This window comes from Athene cunicularia (genome assembly GCF_003259725.1).
Source record: "Athene cunicularia isolate RWA chromosome 8 unlocalized genomic scaffold, athCun1 chr8_part1, whole genome shotgun sequence".
Lineage (NCBI taxonomy): Eukaryota > Metazoa > Chordata > Aves > Strigiformes > Strigidae > Athene > Athene cunicularia.
Genome location: NW_020799109.1, coordinates 3,774,261 through 3,787,819, shown reverse-complemented (window position 1 = coordinate 3,787,819; position 13,559 = coordinate 3,774,261). Strand labels below are relative to the sequence as shown.

At 40.3% G+C, this 13,559-nt stretch overlaps 1 protein-coding gene and 1 long non-coding RNA gene across 7 annotated transcripts in view; one reads left to right on the top strand and one right to left on the bottom strand.

Annotated features, from left to right (window-relative positions):
• NFIA (nuclear factor I A) overlaps nt 1–13,559 on the top strand; it is a 346,337-nt gene that overhangs the window by 5,576 nt on the left and 327,202 nt on the right. The window lies entirely within an intron of this gene.
• On the bottom strand, nt 9,838–12,664 carry LOC113482647. The gene is made up of 3 exons (XR_003398895.1): nt 12,392–12,664; nt 11,174–11,341; nt 9,838–10,772 (listed from the first exon to the last, which is right to left on the bottom strand). It is a non-coding gene; the product is annotated as an uncharacterized LOC113482647 (long non-coding RNA).

The following is a 13,559-nucleotide window of genomic DNA, read 5'->3' as shown; positions in this document are numbered from 1 at the left end:
GGGGGGGGGGGGGGGGGGGGAAATGACATCATTTTAGTAAGAAGAGAATGCATCATGTTAACCCTTGTTCAACCTTCTTCCCATCAGAAACTTTCACATTTGTTGTAACATGATGGTGTAGCCGTAGGACACCCCAAGGAAAGGCTAGAGAGAAAAGCCGGTTTATCCAGAAAGCTTTGATTGGACTCCCAGTGCTACCCTCTGAGCCAGGAGTCAGAGATCTGACATCCTCGCCCAGCGTTTACCAGGGGAGAAAAATTTTGTGTAGATAGATGTCTAACCAGGAGGAGAATGAAGAGCACAGCTTTGCACCCTTAAGGGCCAGCTCATTCTCGCTGTTGTTGCCCATGTATTACTTCCAGAGCTCATCATGGCCCCTGGTTATGAAATCATAGCGATAGTTGGGAAAAGCAAGTAGTAAGTAGAATCTGGAGGACCTATCTTGTGAAGGATAAATAGGAAGACTTCTAACCTCAGACTGTGCTATACCTAAAGTGTCTTTGTGCTACAACTCGCCATTCACCATCACTTAATATTTTACTCACCAAATTGTGATCTGAAGGTGACAAAAGTGTATTGAATACCAGATCATGCAAGAAAACCAAAAAAGACAGACACTGCCTGAAAAGTCTAACACCTTGATCTGAATCCAAAGGCTATGAGACTAATCATATACTCCAATTTAAACACCAGGACTGGAACTTTAAATTGATTGGGATGCTTGTGATGGTTTCTGGCAGTCTGATCCTGCTAAATTAGGCAAAACCTCCCCACTAATACTGGGAGCAATCAAAAACAAAGGTGAAAATAAAAGAATATTTTGAAACCTTTTGCTGGCAAAGACCCAGTAGTTTCCATACAAACAAACAAAAAAAAACCCCTAATCTGAACTTTTTATAAGTAAGGAAGTAAATATTTGCTTTCCCTACCTTCATATGGAAGGAAAAAAGTAACAGTTTTAGTTTATCAAAACGTTCCCCATCTTTTAATCCCAGTGTGAAAAGAATCTCCTTGTGCTCCTAGAAGCATGCTTCATTCCTCTCCCTCAGATGTGGTCACTGACACTGATTAATATTTAAAGATAATTATAGGGTAAATTGAGTTGTTTCTTTGTTGATTTTTGAAGAAAAATACGCTAGCTCTTAATAACATGTTTTGGATTGAAAGTATCTTTGTTATTGCATTAATGTCACTCGGAACTTCTCTTTCACAAGTACGGCAGGTAATAATTACAGAACTCCTTGCAAATGCTAGAGCTCCTTGTACACATACATACGCACACTTTATGTATGCAATAAACTTAAACTTTATCCACCCACAAAAAACAGAGGCCCTGCCACAGTCCCAAGAAATCCGACTGATCTCAGAGCAGCAGGAGTCGGTCTGGCTGAGGTGCCTTTGGAGAAGCACTGTGCAAGCCTGCAATAGCTCTTTTGCACAAAGGTTTTAGAACTTATATTCACCGCGATGAAGATCTCTGGGTCTATTTTCCATAGAGTAGATTATTGAAGAGTAGTTCTCAATAAGATAAAAATCATTAGAACAGATTAAATAGATGTGTTGGCTAATGGAGTGAGATTCAAAATATTTTGCCTGTATAAGCATGTCTGTTGTTCTTTGGTGGGTTGGTTTTTTTTTTTTTTTCAGAGGCTGTGAAACGCAAAGTTAGCAATACAACTAGATATGGGTGGAAGTGTTGGATAGTACAGATGGCACTATAAGCTTGAGGACTTTTACTACCAATAATTGCAATGCCCTTGCTTTCAAAGGAGTGCAGGTTGCCCTTGATGTACACAAACAACCATATTAATTTCACAACCCAATTGGAAACGCACACACGGACTGAGGTTGTCAATAGGAGTAGTGTGGAAATGAAGAGCACAAATAGTGCTCTCAAATAGGCCTTTGTGCTTTAAACGTGACCAACCCAAGACACTGGGTGTACGTGGTCACCGACAGAGTACTTCGATAGTGGAGAGAGTTTGTGAGTAAATTAGGAGTTTTTCCATAAGTTTTTAAAAAAATCCAGAATTCAGGCTGGAGAAAATGGACCTGATTCTGCACGGAAATATGCTGATAATTATAAGTAGTCATCTTTAGTAAAGAAAATTTAAATGGAAAGTAGAGCATGGCTTATTCGTTTACATCAAGGAAATATAGAGTAGTCCAAAGTGACCCAAATTAACCTTTTATGTTTAATAAGAAAGGAGAAAAATTGTCCTATTTGATTGTTCATTCAGTTGGCATTTATATTTGCTCTCGGCAACAAATAGAAACATGCATGTGCACTTCTGTCTGCCAGTATTTTTTTCACTAGAAATTTTCTTTTGTGATGCTATTTGAAAGAATAGGTTAAGAAGATAGGTTAAACAAGGATTATTTAGGGCAGTGGCTGAAAGGTGAATCGCCAAGGTTTTTATAAGAGCACAAACAGAACAAAATTTTAAGGATTATAAGCAAACACAAGTAAAACTCAAATTTACTTGTGATCTGCTGCTAATGAGGACTTACAGTTGAGACAAATTGCAATGCATATAAGCATTGCATTAGGACTTGTTGCTTCCTCTCCTTTTATCTTGATTTCCTAAGGAAATGAGGCTTAAAAGATCAGCTGTCTGACTGCCATGCACAATGAAGGAAATCGTAGCTTAAGACATTATTTAACACATCCAAGGAATTCCCTCATGTTCAAAAATCAATGAATAATTTTTAAACAGTTTAAAAGAAACTAGTAGCTTTCTTACAGATTATAACTGTCTCACCTGATTTTATAGGATACAACTTTTTCATTATAGAGATATGTGGAGTTGTTGAAATTTATTATGCTTCTATGGACACACATTCTTTTCATTCTTAATGAAGTTTTCTAAGAGTCTTCCACAGAGAAAGGGGGGAAATACCTTCCGCAGAAATATGTGAGCACGTAGGAAGAGGACATAGGCCTAAAACGGTGGGAAGTCCTTGGTGAAGGCCTGGCTCCTGGCGAGCAATGACGTTTGCTAATTTCTAATGTTTGTGTTGAGTAGAGAAAGCCTAAAGACAAGAAAAAATAGGACTGACCATAGCATTGGGTATCCAGCACAGGCACTGTAAAGGAGACAGGACACGGAGGGCAGGCTTTGATATGAGAATATGTTTTCTGGTATTTTGAAGAGTAGTGGCCAAGAGATCACACCTGAGTAGAGGCAGTAAATCACAAGATTTTATTTCTCCTTCTCCTGAAAACCTCTCTTTAAAGTTTTTTCTTTTTCATTACTTAAACCCCCATTCAGCAACATACAGGCTACCAACTGCTCTGGTCCTCCAGTAACTGGACCACTGCACAGACAAATGATTTTGTGGTTTATTTTCCTCTCTTCAGATGCAGAGGCACGGTTTGAATTGAATTAGTAGCTCATTTGCCCAAGCTCTTCTGTGCTGAGGCAACTCCATAGCAGGGAGCCAAAGAGCCACAGGACAACAGCAGTGGCTGAACAAAACAAGGCTCTGTGCCAGCTCCATGAGATGTCCCTCATGATCAGCAGTGCAACCACTTTTGATTGCATCTGTTCTATTCCAAAATTTCAGCGAATATTTCAGGGAACTTTGCTGCAAACTCTGGTGAAAAGTGAGAAAAGGAAAAGAACAAAGGGCTAAGACCAGGCTGACAACGTGCCCCTGTGGCACTGGGATTCAGAAAAGTCTGATGCTCCATTGTGCATCATGTCCCACAGCTCTTCATCCTGTCTTCCACTTGCAGCTTGACAAAGTCTGTGGTTTCACTCGGGATCTTTGGATGGGAAAGAAAACGTGACCTTTCTGTTTCTTGTCCTAACATGTCTGTTTTCAGCTCTGCTCTATGATCATGGGACTGATCCCGCATAAAAAACCAAGATCTTCACAATAGCGATAGGCAGAGACAGTGGGGAGGAGCACGAAACCTTAACTAAAAAAATAGGTTTATCTAGTCAAAAAGTGAATGATTGGCTGCCTAAGAAGAGAAAGGTCAGTGGGCTTGGGAATTTTTATTTTCCCTTTCAACAGGATAAGGGGCTGGAGATAAAATAAGTGGAAGTTGTACCCTGAAAAACAGTGTGAAACAAGGCCTTCTGGAATATGAGAAATAAACAGACTGATAAGGGTGGAATGACAGAACTGCAGAGTTTTGAAGGTGGTGACAATTTCAATTTGATGCAAACATCTGTTCATGTGCTTTGGATTGAAATAATCAAACACCTGCACTTCCATGTATGTGTTCATGCTTGCAAATTTCTTTGTTCTAACGAGTTTTCTGGGTGCACACTCCAGGACGGGTGTGCACGAGCATGGTGTAGAATTATTATTTGTAATGCTGTAGGTGTTTGCACCTGCAAAACGCAGGTGCCTGCTTAAATGTGTGTTCTTACAAGCAGATATGCAATGTGTTTCCCTTGGTTTCTGTAGAGGTCTGCCAAATCTATCACTTTAATTCCTTTATGTCTAACCCTCCCCATCTATGGAGTATAATAATAAAACTCACCTCAAAAAGGGTGTTAGATGTTAATTAATGGGTTTCCAACATGATCTGAAGACAGATGCTATAATTGCAGTACATTATTTTATTTAAAAAGTTGCTTATGAACATAAGCTTTTGCAGAATGAGGGACGTAAAGACAGGAAAGACCTAATAGGCTGTGGAGTCTTTCCATCTACTAGCAGTCTGTTTTTTACTGTTTATTTATTGCTGACTTTTATTTTGCCTTTAAGCCAAACACTATGGGTTACTCATATAGCATATGCTGCTTCACTCTGCACACAAGTAAAAGCAGTGATCTCAAAATCAAGATAATACTGTAATAAAACTTCACTGAGGATGCCCGAAGTGGTACGTATGCTCACACCGTGTAAGACAGAGATCTCTGTGCATGCCACTGTTTCGTATTAAATAGGAATTTGGTAAATTGAGTGGATTACTGGGATTTCATTAAAAATTAAATGTACAATTATTTAGATGAATTTTTCACATATGCTTGTGGGCAAACAATTTTTGATTAGTTGTTGACATATAGTACACACAGTGTGTGTGTGTGTGCGTGTGCACATGTATATTTACATGCACGCTATATAAATAAAATACAGACAGTAACGTAGTGTTAGGGAAGTCCACTGGTAGTCATTAATTTGACAAATCTTATATGGAAAGAATGATCTTCCTCAGACTGAAAAATTGTTTTCACTGCATCACATTAAGACTTATTTATCCAATGAGCAGTATAAGAGCTCAAGACCAAGCACGGCTCATCCCAGCTCTCTGCTCGTTTTATCGAACTCCTTGAAGAAGTTTCTCTTCCAAGCGATGCTGTGGAAGGGAAGCCGTGCAATGCATTTTTCAGCAGTGCCTGTCACTGGCCTGGGGTTGTGGGATTTACATCAGTGGAAGGAACTTTCTCAGTTTGATTTTAATTAGAAATCAGGTGGTAAAGCTGGGGAAAAGATTTGTAAAGATCTGAAGTGTCTGAAGAGGAGCGGCTTGAATAACACTGTATTAGTCATGAGGCAAGGAAGGAAGAATGTTGTCATGATATGAAAGTAACGTTGTTCAGTAAACGAAGATGTGTGAAGCACTTGCTAAACTAAATTAGTTCCGAGGTTTGGTGCACATTTGTGTAATTCTGTTCATTGAAGCTTTGAACAATTGTGAAGGAAAAAACAAACACATCTATTAAGAAAAAAAATGTTTGAATTGCTTTCTGGTGGTGTTTTTCTGCAACGGTTCAGCTGCTATTTTTCATATTTCAGACAGAATAATTAATCGGCACAAATAAATATAGATAAAACGGTGTAATCCTACTCTGAATTTTATTTTGTGGTGCCGATCTAAAGTCGATTTTGCTTTCCATCACACAAACAGAAATTGTAGAGAAGTTGTACAACCCCGTGTCTCCTAAATTTTCTACAGAGGCTGTTCCTCAATAGATGACCTTTTTCTAATGCATGGATTCAGTGTGCAGAAAGTTTAAATCTTGTGGTTTGAGTGTCCCCTGTAGAATATCATGGAATAAGTGTAGCCATGTACTTTTTATTGTATTATCTTGTGATTAATTTTTCTAAGAGTTGGTCCTTCCACCTCTGCGTGGGGAGGGGGTCACTGCACTCTCAGGTCATGTTCTCAATTCCTTTAATGCACCTCTGACATTTACCCATCTATCCAGGATCTTTACCTTTGTGCCATTATACTTGTTGCTGTCTTACTCAGTTAAGAAGTACAAATAGCCCCAGCATTGCCAGCTGCAGTCCCAGGCTGGATCATTACTCCAGATTTGAGGTTAATCAACTGCAAATTCCATTAGCTTCATACAGAGTGAAAATAAAGAACAGACGGTCTCACATGTGAGCCAGAAGTCAGGTGCAGCACAATACGGCCAGCCTTCAGGTAGAGGGATTTTTTTCCCTTCAGCTAACATCTCTGAGATAAGACCAAAGGATCAGATCAAAAAAGATTTTCATGAAAGTTTTATAGACTCTCATCCTTTTTTTTTTTTTTTCTTTTCCCTTTTTCACTCCACTTCCAATTGCAAATGTCAGTTCTTCGTTTGATTTTGGTGGGGTTTTTACTCCTTTTCCTCCTGAAAACTATGGAAAGTCATTGCGAAGAGTTATATTCTCAGCTGTCTTATGTTCTTTACCTACTTGTTGATTGCAATTTGCTTTGTTACTCAAGGAAGTGCTGTGTGAAGTCTGGGGTGGGATATGGGGGCAGTTTGCTGTCGCAGACCCATTACTAAGATCCCACACTTGCAAATGCTGACATACACATGGACCTTGTGAGCTCTGCCATTGATTTCAATAGGACTCACAATATCAAAGCTAGACACACAGGAGAGCAGTAGCAGGAACCAGGCCTAGACGCTTCCCTGCTGCTCTTATTCTGTGCACTGTCTCCCCCCCACCCCTCAGATAGTGTCTTTGCTTGTCATTGGTTGTTTTCTCATGAGTCCATTTAAAATCTCTTTAATATGCCTCTTCTTTTTGCACATACTACAAGCAGTCAATATTTATAGAATATTTTTTTTGGTGATCTGCAGAATGGCTCTGATATATCTCAATTCTCTAAAGCAAAAGCTTTCCTGTCAAATGGAAGGAACTGTAGGAGAGTCAGGTCTGTGGCCAGAAGTTGAGATCCTGCTGCACACAGAGTACACTGCACCTTCCAGACTGAATTCTAAAAATTTACATTAGCACGGTGTTTGCCAAACGTGGATTTTGTGTGCTGTGGCTTTTGCCTTTTCTTTACATCTTTCTCTCTTCACCCAGTTTTGGTGGGGAGGGGAGGTGCCTGTGTGTATGTGTGTGTATCTCTCCCTATATACATATGTTAGATTATCACTGGCATGCCATTACAAAAGGTTAGGGAAAATATTGCTGCCAACAGAACTAAAGATTAAATAATCCAATCTCTGGGAACTGTAAACTAACAATCACTATCACAAATGGGCCCTTTCTAATCATAGTTTGTGGTGGAATGAAAGATGCAATTGTCTGGAATTGATGAATATGGGATCCATGCTGGCTTCAGGGTCAAAGGTGACTTCATGCAAAGGTCCCTTTCTCTCTGGCACTGCTTCCTTTGTATAGCATAGCTTGGCAGCTATCTCTTTGCACTTCGGCTACCTGCCAATGCAGCTGGTACTGTGCAACTGTCTGGTACAGACTACAAAGCATCACTCAGCAACCAGCAGCTCCGCATGGGGCCCCTTTTCTAGGATGACAAAGAAAGATGGGCTATACATTCTGCCATCTATGCCCATTAAAAAGACTCTTAAATTGCATTGCTACAAGTTATTGTTAATTATGTAGTAGTCACTGGATCGGTATGATCCTTTTAGGGGTTGATAATCTTTACTGTATGCTGGCAGTATAAGTAATCAAGAGGGAAAAATCAGTATTTTGTTGTGTAAAAAGTAAGTACTAATGTGGTAAGTTGCTCATGCATAGCCATATGAATGAAACCTTCATTTGGATTGTGTACGCCGCAGGTTTGTGGCATATGCAGGAAAAAAACTGATTGAACTAGACAAATTACTTGTGAAGTTGTGTCCTTATAGTTTCAATATTCATGTTACAGTTAACTTGGGAAGTGTTTTTGTTGGTAAGCATTTATCCTGAAAGCTTGCTGGTTGTTAAAATGTGCCTTGAGCTGCAACTGAGAAGGAAGAAAACAAAGTTCTGGCTACATTAAAATAAACAATTTCAGTTTAGAAATCATGAAACTAACGGTGTTTACATGATGGGATTCTGATAATGAAAGTGGCATCACTGGCAGACTGATGGGACACTGATTATCTTGAATATTTTTTTTTCCCGCGGTAATGCATTTTCTTCCTGTTATTAAGAAAGAGTTTGTAGAGGGTTCAACAAAAGGAAAATCTTTGTTCCTCCTAAAACTGAGGACCTGGTTGTCTCCTGAGGAATGGCCAAGCTACTTCTGTTCTTCAGTTCGGGTGTGATGAATTGCATTGCAACTAAATCTGCAGGCCTGAGTCCAGTGGATATTTTCCAACTCTTGTAAATCCATCCGTGTTAACATAAAACTGGAATAGCTGATCTGGGGCAAGTGAGATTGGATTCACCTTCAGTAAGATGTATAGATGATTTACTAGATAGATCCAAATTACATCAACTTAAATATTTTGGGCCAAATGCTTGGCTCCTGTCAACTGGCATAACTCCACTGAAGTTAATGGAGATGTACCAGTTTACCTCTCCTGAATTTTCAGGGACTTGTGTGTCCCAAGATTTCAAGGAAAATTCTGTAAAGAAAATGGTGGGACTTGTTTACTAATGACTGGGTTTTTTACCCTTTTCTTTTATCCTGCTTTCTCTGCACTATTTATGATCTTGCACTTGCCTCCTGTAGAGCTGGCAGGCGTCCTAAGACATACACCAAATTCTGGGAAGGAAACACCATTTCTGTATAGTACCACTGTGAGAACTAGGCTGTTGAACCACTTTTATTTCCTCTTTTGTTCAAATTACACAAAAATCTGAGAGACACAGGATACAACAGGAGGAGACAAGAACCTTCAGTCTTCGGTTTCTCTCTTTCCTCCTTGCGTCTAATATTCCTTTCCTTGCCTTGTTCCGATATTGGCTATTTGAAATAGTTATATATAATTTAACATTATACAAAAGTATTGTCATATCAAACATAGTGAAATGGATTCCAAAAACACCATCTGGTATTTGGGAATGCACTGTGAGTTGGGAACGTGAGAAGAGATATTCTTTGCCACTTTGCTTGGGACCCAGCCATTAGCAGTGTAATTGCCAAGAAAAGGTGACAGGCTTCAGGCTTAATGCAAGTGGGTTGTTTTTTTTTTTTTTTCCTCTCTCTTCCCCAGCCTGTTAACTCTATGAGTCCTAAACTAAATGCAAAAGGCACTGTAAGGGCAATGCAACGGCAAAAAAACAATAGGCTCCCTTAAATTAAAAGGCAGGGCAGAAAATGAAAACAGTCACTGAGCTCCTATAAGAAGACTAGAATAAGTGAAAGCAAAATAAGCTTGTGGAGAGGAGGAAAGAAAATAAGACATGTATGCTTTAAAGCTGCAGTGTGCTACACAGAATTGTTCTCTTAAGTAATGGATTTGTAATGATTAGAGTTTCCCAAGCTTTATCCAAAAGCTCATTTAAAAACCATCATTAGTCTCCTCTAATCCACCCAAAATTGCAAAACGCATATTGTGAAGGTCATCCATGACCACTCTAAACCTGGTTTATTTGATGTTATCTCACTTCTTCCTCCGTATCTCCTTCTATCCCTTTAAGGATGGGGAAAGGAAAAAAAAAAAAAAAAAAAAAAAAGAGGGTTTAATAAATTAAAATCTCAGCTTGATTTCTGTGGGAATATTATTCTGATGTGTAAGAATCCAAAGGGCATATATAGTACAGTTTATATAATTTCATGTTACTAGCCTGTATGCTACCATTGGCAGGTGTAAATCTTACAAGTTTTGCCAATATTTCTCACCTGAGAACCAGATCAAACATGAGGGAAGTAAAAAATCAGAGATATTTGAACAAGGATCAAAGTCTCTTTATTACATGCAGGAAGGCAAATAAACTTTGCAGCAGAGGACGAAAACAAGTGAATGACACAGAAAGGTTTTAATCTTTATTGATTTCCATCTAACACTTGAAATACAGCCTTATATTAATTCTGAACTTAAAAAAAGGCCACATTGATTTGTTTCGGTGTGTCAGAAACTGTGATGCTACAATAGATCTGCTATTAAATTACACAAAATAAAATGATTTCTGGTGGGTGTATCTAATGCTTGCCAAATTAGATGAAATGAAAGCTAACCCTCTTAGTCTAGCTGTTGTTTTTAAATATTTATGTCTTTAACAGACATTTGTGTGTGCCATGAGGGGGACTAGAAACTCCTTTGCTATCAGTCAGTTTATGTAGACATGCAAAATTCTTACAATCTCAGTACCAGACTCGCACAAAAGCGTTCGTCACCGCAAGTTCTTTCAATTTATTTGAAATAAGCTTGCCGATTCACCACACTGCCGTTTTGGCTCCCGTTACTTATTTATTTACTGCGATTGCATTTCGCTGCAAATGAGTTCTGTATGCAAAATTCCGTCTCCAAGGTGTAGCGCAGATTTTCAGCAAGGAGTTCAACCCTTCAGTGCAGAAAAGGTGGTGGCAGTCCTATGGGTGCCAGATTGCTTGAGGGACTGAGAGAGAAGCTGCGAGCCCAGAGCTTGCCCTCTCTGCCGGCGACCAGCCGTCGTGAAACTTTGCCCTGAAACAAACACCGTAGAGCCGAGCCTAACCATGCATCCGAGTGGGAAAATAAGTCAAACATCACAAAAGGATCTTTCTATTCTTGGCGAAAGCTTGGGATTGGGGCGCGATTTTACCCCAGCCCTGCTCGACCTGACCTTCAGTGCTGTTTGCTTTCTAAAAGGCAGCGATGGTCTCTGATATGTCTCTCATTTAGTACCAGATTTCTTGCTTTGAAGTGTGTCGATCAAGGCAGTCCCCGATGCACTTAGTGTCCCAAACCCTCCTGACTAATAACTCAACCTAGGCAGCTCAGAAGACAGATAAAGTTCTGATTTCTATCTTTACAAAAACAAACACTCTTTTCAGGCAAAATCCCTCTCCAACAGAGAGTGTTGTATTCTGAGCCTTGTTCAGTACCTGCTGCTCCAACGGCGCTGGCTTTGGAAGCGCCGCTCTGCTTGGGATGGGCGGCGAGGCACGCACCCGACACGTAGAAGCACGGAAGTTCTGTGTGTGCAGAAACCGAGGCCACACTATCAGTTCAGTGACAGAGGGACAGACCACACGTGGGATTCCTGGTTCCCACTCAAAGAATCGAGAAACACAAACAAAACTGTTTTGCAATTTAATTTCTGAAGGGGCATATTCTCCGCTGAAAACTTCTATGCGGGAGATGAAGACCTTCAGTAAAAATGAAATGTGATACTTTTTGGCATTACAGTTTCTCCTGTAACAGAAATTGCGGATTCTCTCCTTTTGACTATGCTCTTTTTTTGCCCTTTTCCCATTCAATAATCTAATATTTATAGAATGTATATTTCATTTAATAGTTTTAATCAACAACTACGCTAACAAATAATCTGCATCTTCACTCAGTTAATAGCACAAAAGTGCATTTTAAGCCTCTGTGGAGCAGCCGCAGCCTCTGTGAACCAAAACCTGCTGTATGATTAACAGCAGCAATACTTTCATCCAGCACAATTCATTCCCCGTCCGTCCCCAGCGCACAGCGGGGGCACCTCGGGGACACCCTGGGTGTGTGAAAGCCAGAGCTTCCCGTGCCCAGCTCCTTCCCCGGGGCCCTGCCGCCATCAGCCAGGGATCTGGGTCCGGGCACACGGGTGCTTTCTTGGGTGGTAAACTGCCAACTCCAGCAGCTTATAGCTTTTTATCACCTTAGAGGAATGTGCCACCCACAGCAGTGCGGAATTATTAGATCTTTCTCATCGTTTTTTTTCCTTCTACATAGAGGGTTTTGCCTGTTTTTCCCTTCCCAGCCTATGCCAGGCTGGGGTTTTGTTTTGCTCTCCGGTGACATGATGACAAACTGCAAATGAATAATCAGAAGTACTTAGAATTAAAATGGCAAAAATATTATTAGTTGCTGCCCCCCCACCCCTACTCCCGCACCACTCTCCCGTTTTCCCCTCCCTCCTCTTTTGACAGGAGGCAGAAAATGCAGATGCCAAGGCAGCGGAAGATATTTTTAAGCAGGAGCATCTGGCTCCTTGGCAGACTCCACAGGCAGTTGGTTTGGTTGTTTTGGAGTTGCCTCTGGGTCTGTCACATGTTTTGGCATCTGACTGATTGTCTGGGCTGCCTCCTCTTATTGGACATATTTTTTCTTTGACTCACCTTTGATTCTGAATTGTCTCTTTATTTTCGTTTGCCAGTGAATGGCAACTTCAGCTGATCCTGGGCTTGTTTATATAGAAATAGTCCCTGTCACTCCCTGGCTGTAGCTCACGGGAGCCTCCTCCCTGCCCAGTCTGTGCTTCCAAAGGTGCTTGCTGTGAACACTGCTTCCTCGGGATTCATGTCAGGCTCCGAGCACTCCCTGGGAAGGAAGCTATTCCAAGGAAGAGAATTTTCCTGCATCCAAATATACAGCCAAAAGCACAGAGACATTGTTCCTGATACATGCTCTATCTGTATATGTTTTAAAAAAAAAAATTAAAAATTATTATATTGAGGGGAGGGTTTGTCTTAAAACAGTGTAGTTTTTTTCATAGATTTTGTGCAGAGTATGAAAAACTTCTTGAAATGACAGGTCTGTTCCCCCCGCTGTTTGACAAAAAGTTAGATGCTTAGCAGTATTTGTATCTCTGTTTTCTTAGCACGGTAAATGTTGAGCAGAGCTAGTTTTTCGCTCAAAAAAACCTTTTTCCCCCAAACATCATGACGAGGCAGCCTGGAAGCCTGTCCCTGCGACCTGCCCCAGCCTGCGGAGCCGACCCAGGGATTTTACGACTGCCAGGGCAGCGAGGCTGGCAGAAACAGGTGGGCTCACAGCAGGGAGCAGCCACGAAAGCCCCACCACAAGTTCTGCTGGGATTTTTTTTAGGTGGCTAAACTAAATCTAATTAAACCAGAGCATGTTTAAATGAGCTTCATTTAATGTGCACTTTGTATAGCTCCTCTATTAATAACAGCAGCTCTTGGTTTTTATTATTAGCGCTATCATTTTTCTGTCTTTCCTGATATTCCTGGAGACTGAATGAATTGTTTATCAGAGGGGTTGGAGTTGGGTTTATATTTCTAAAATGCTGTTTTGGAACTGTCCTGTAAACTAGTTCTTGCTGTGCTCAGGAGGCACTGCGGAGATTCAGAGATGAGATGTAAATCTGTGCTTTCAAGCTGAAAGACTATGTTCCGTAGAGAAAGTGTTTTTCTTTTAAGGAGAAGACAAATAGTAAGGAAAAAAATGCTAGTTTTTAAATACATTTGTATTTTTTGAAGGTAACTTTGTAAAAAAAGTTTTTCACTGGATCTGACGTGAAAAAGGCGTCATGTAACTTATATG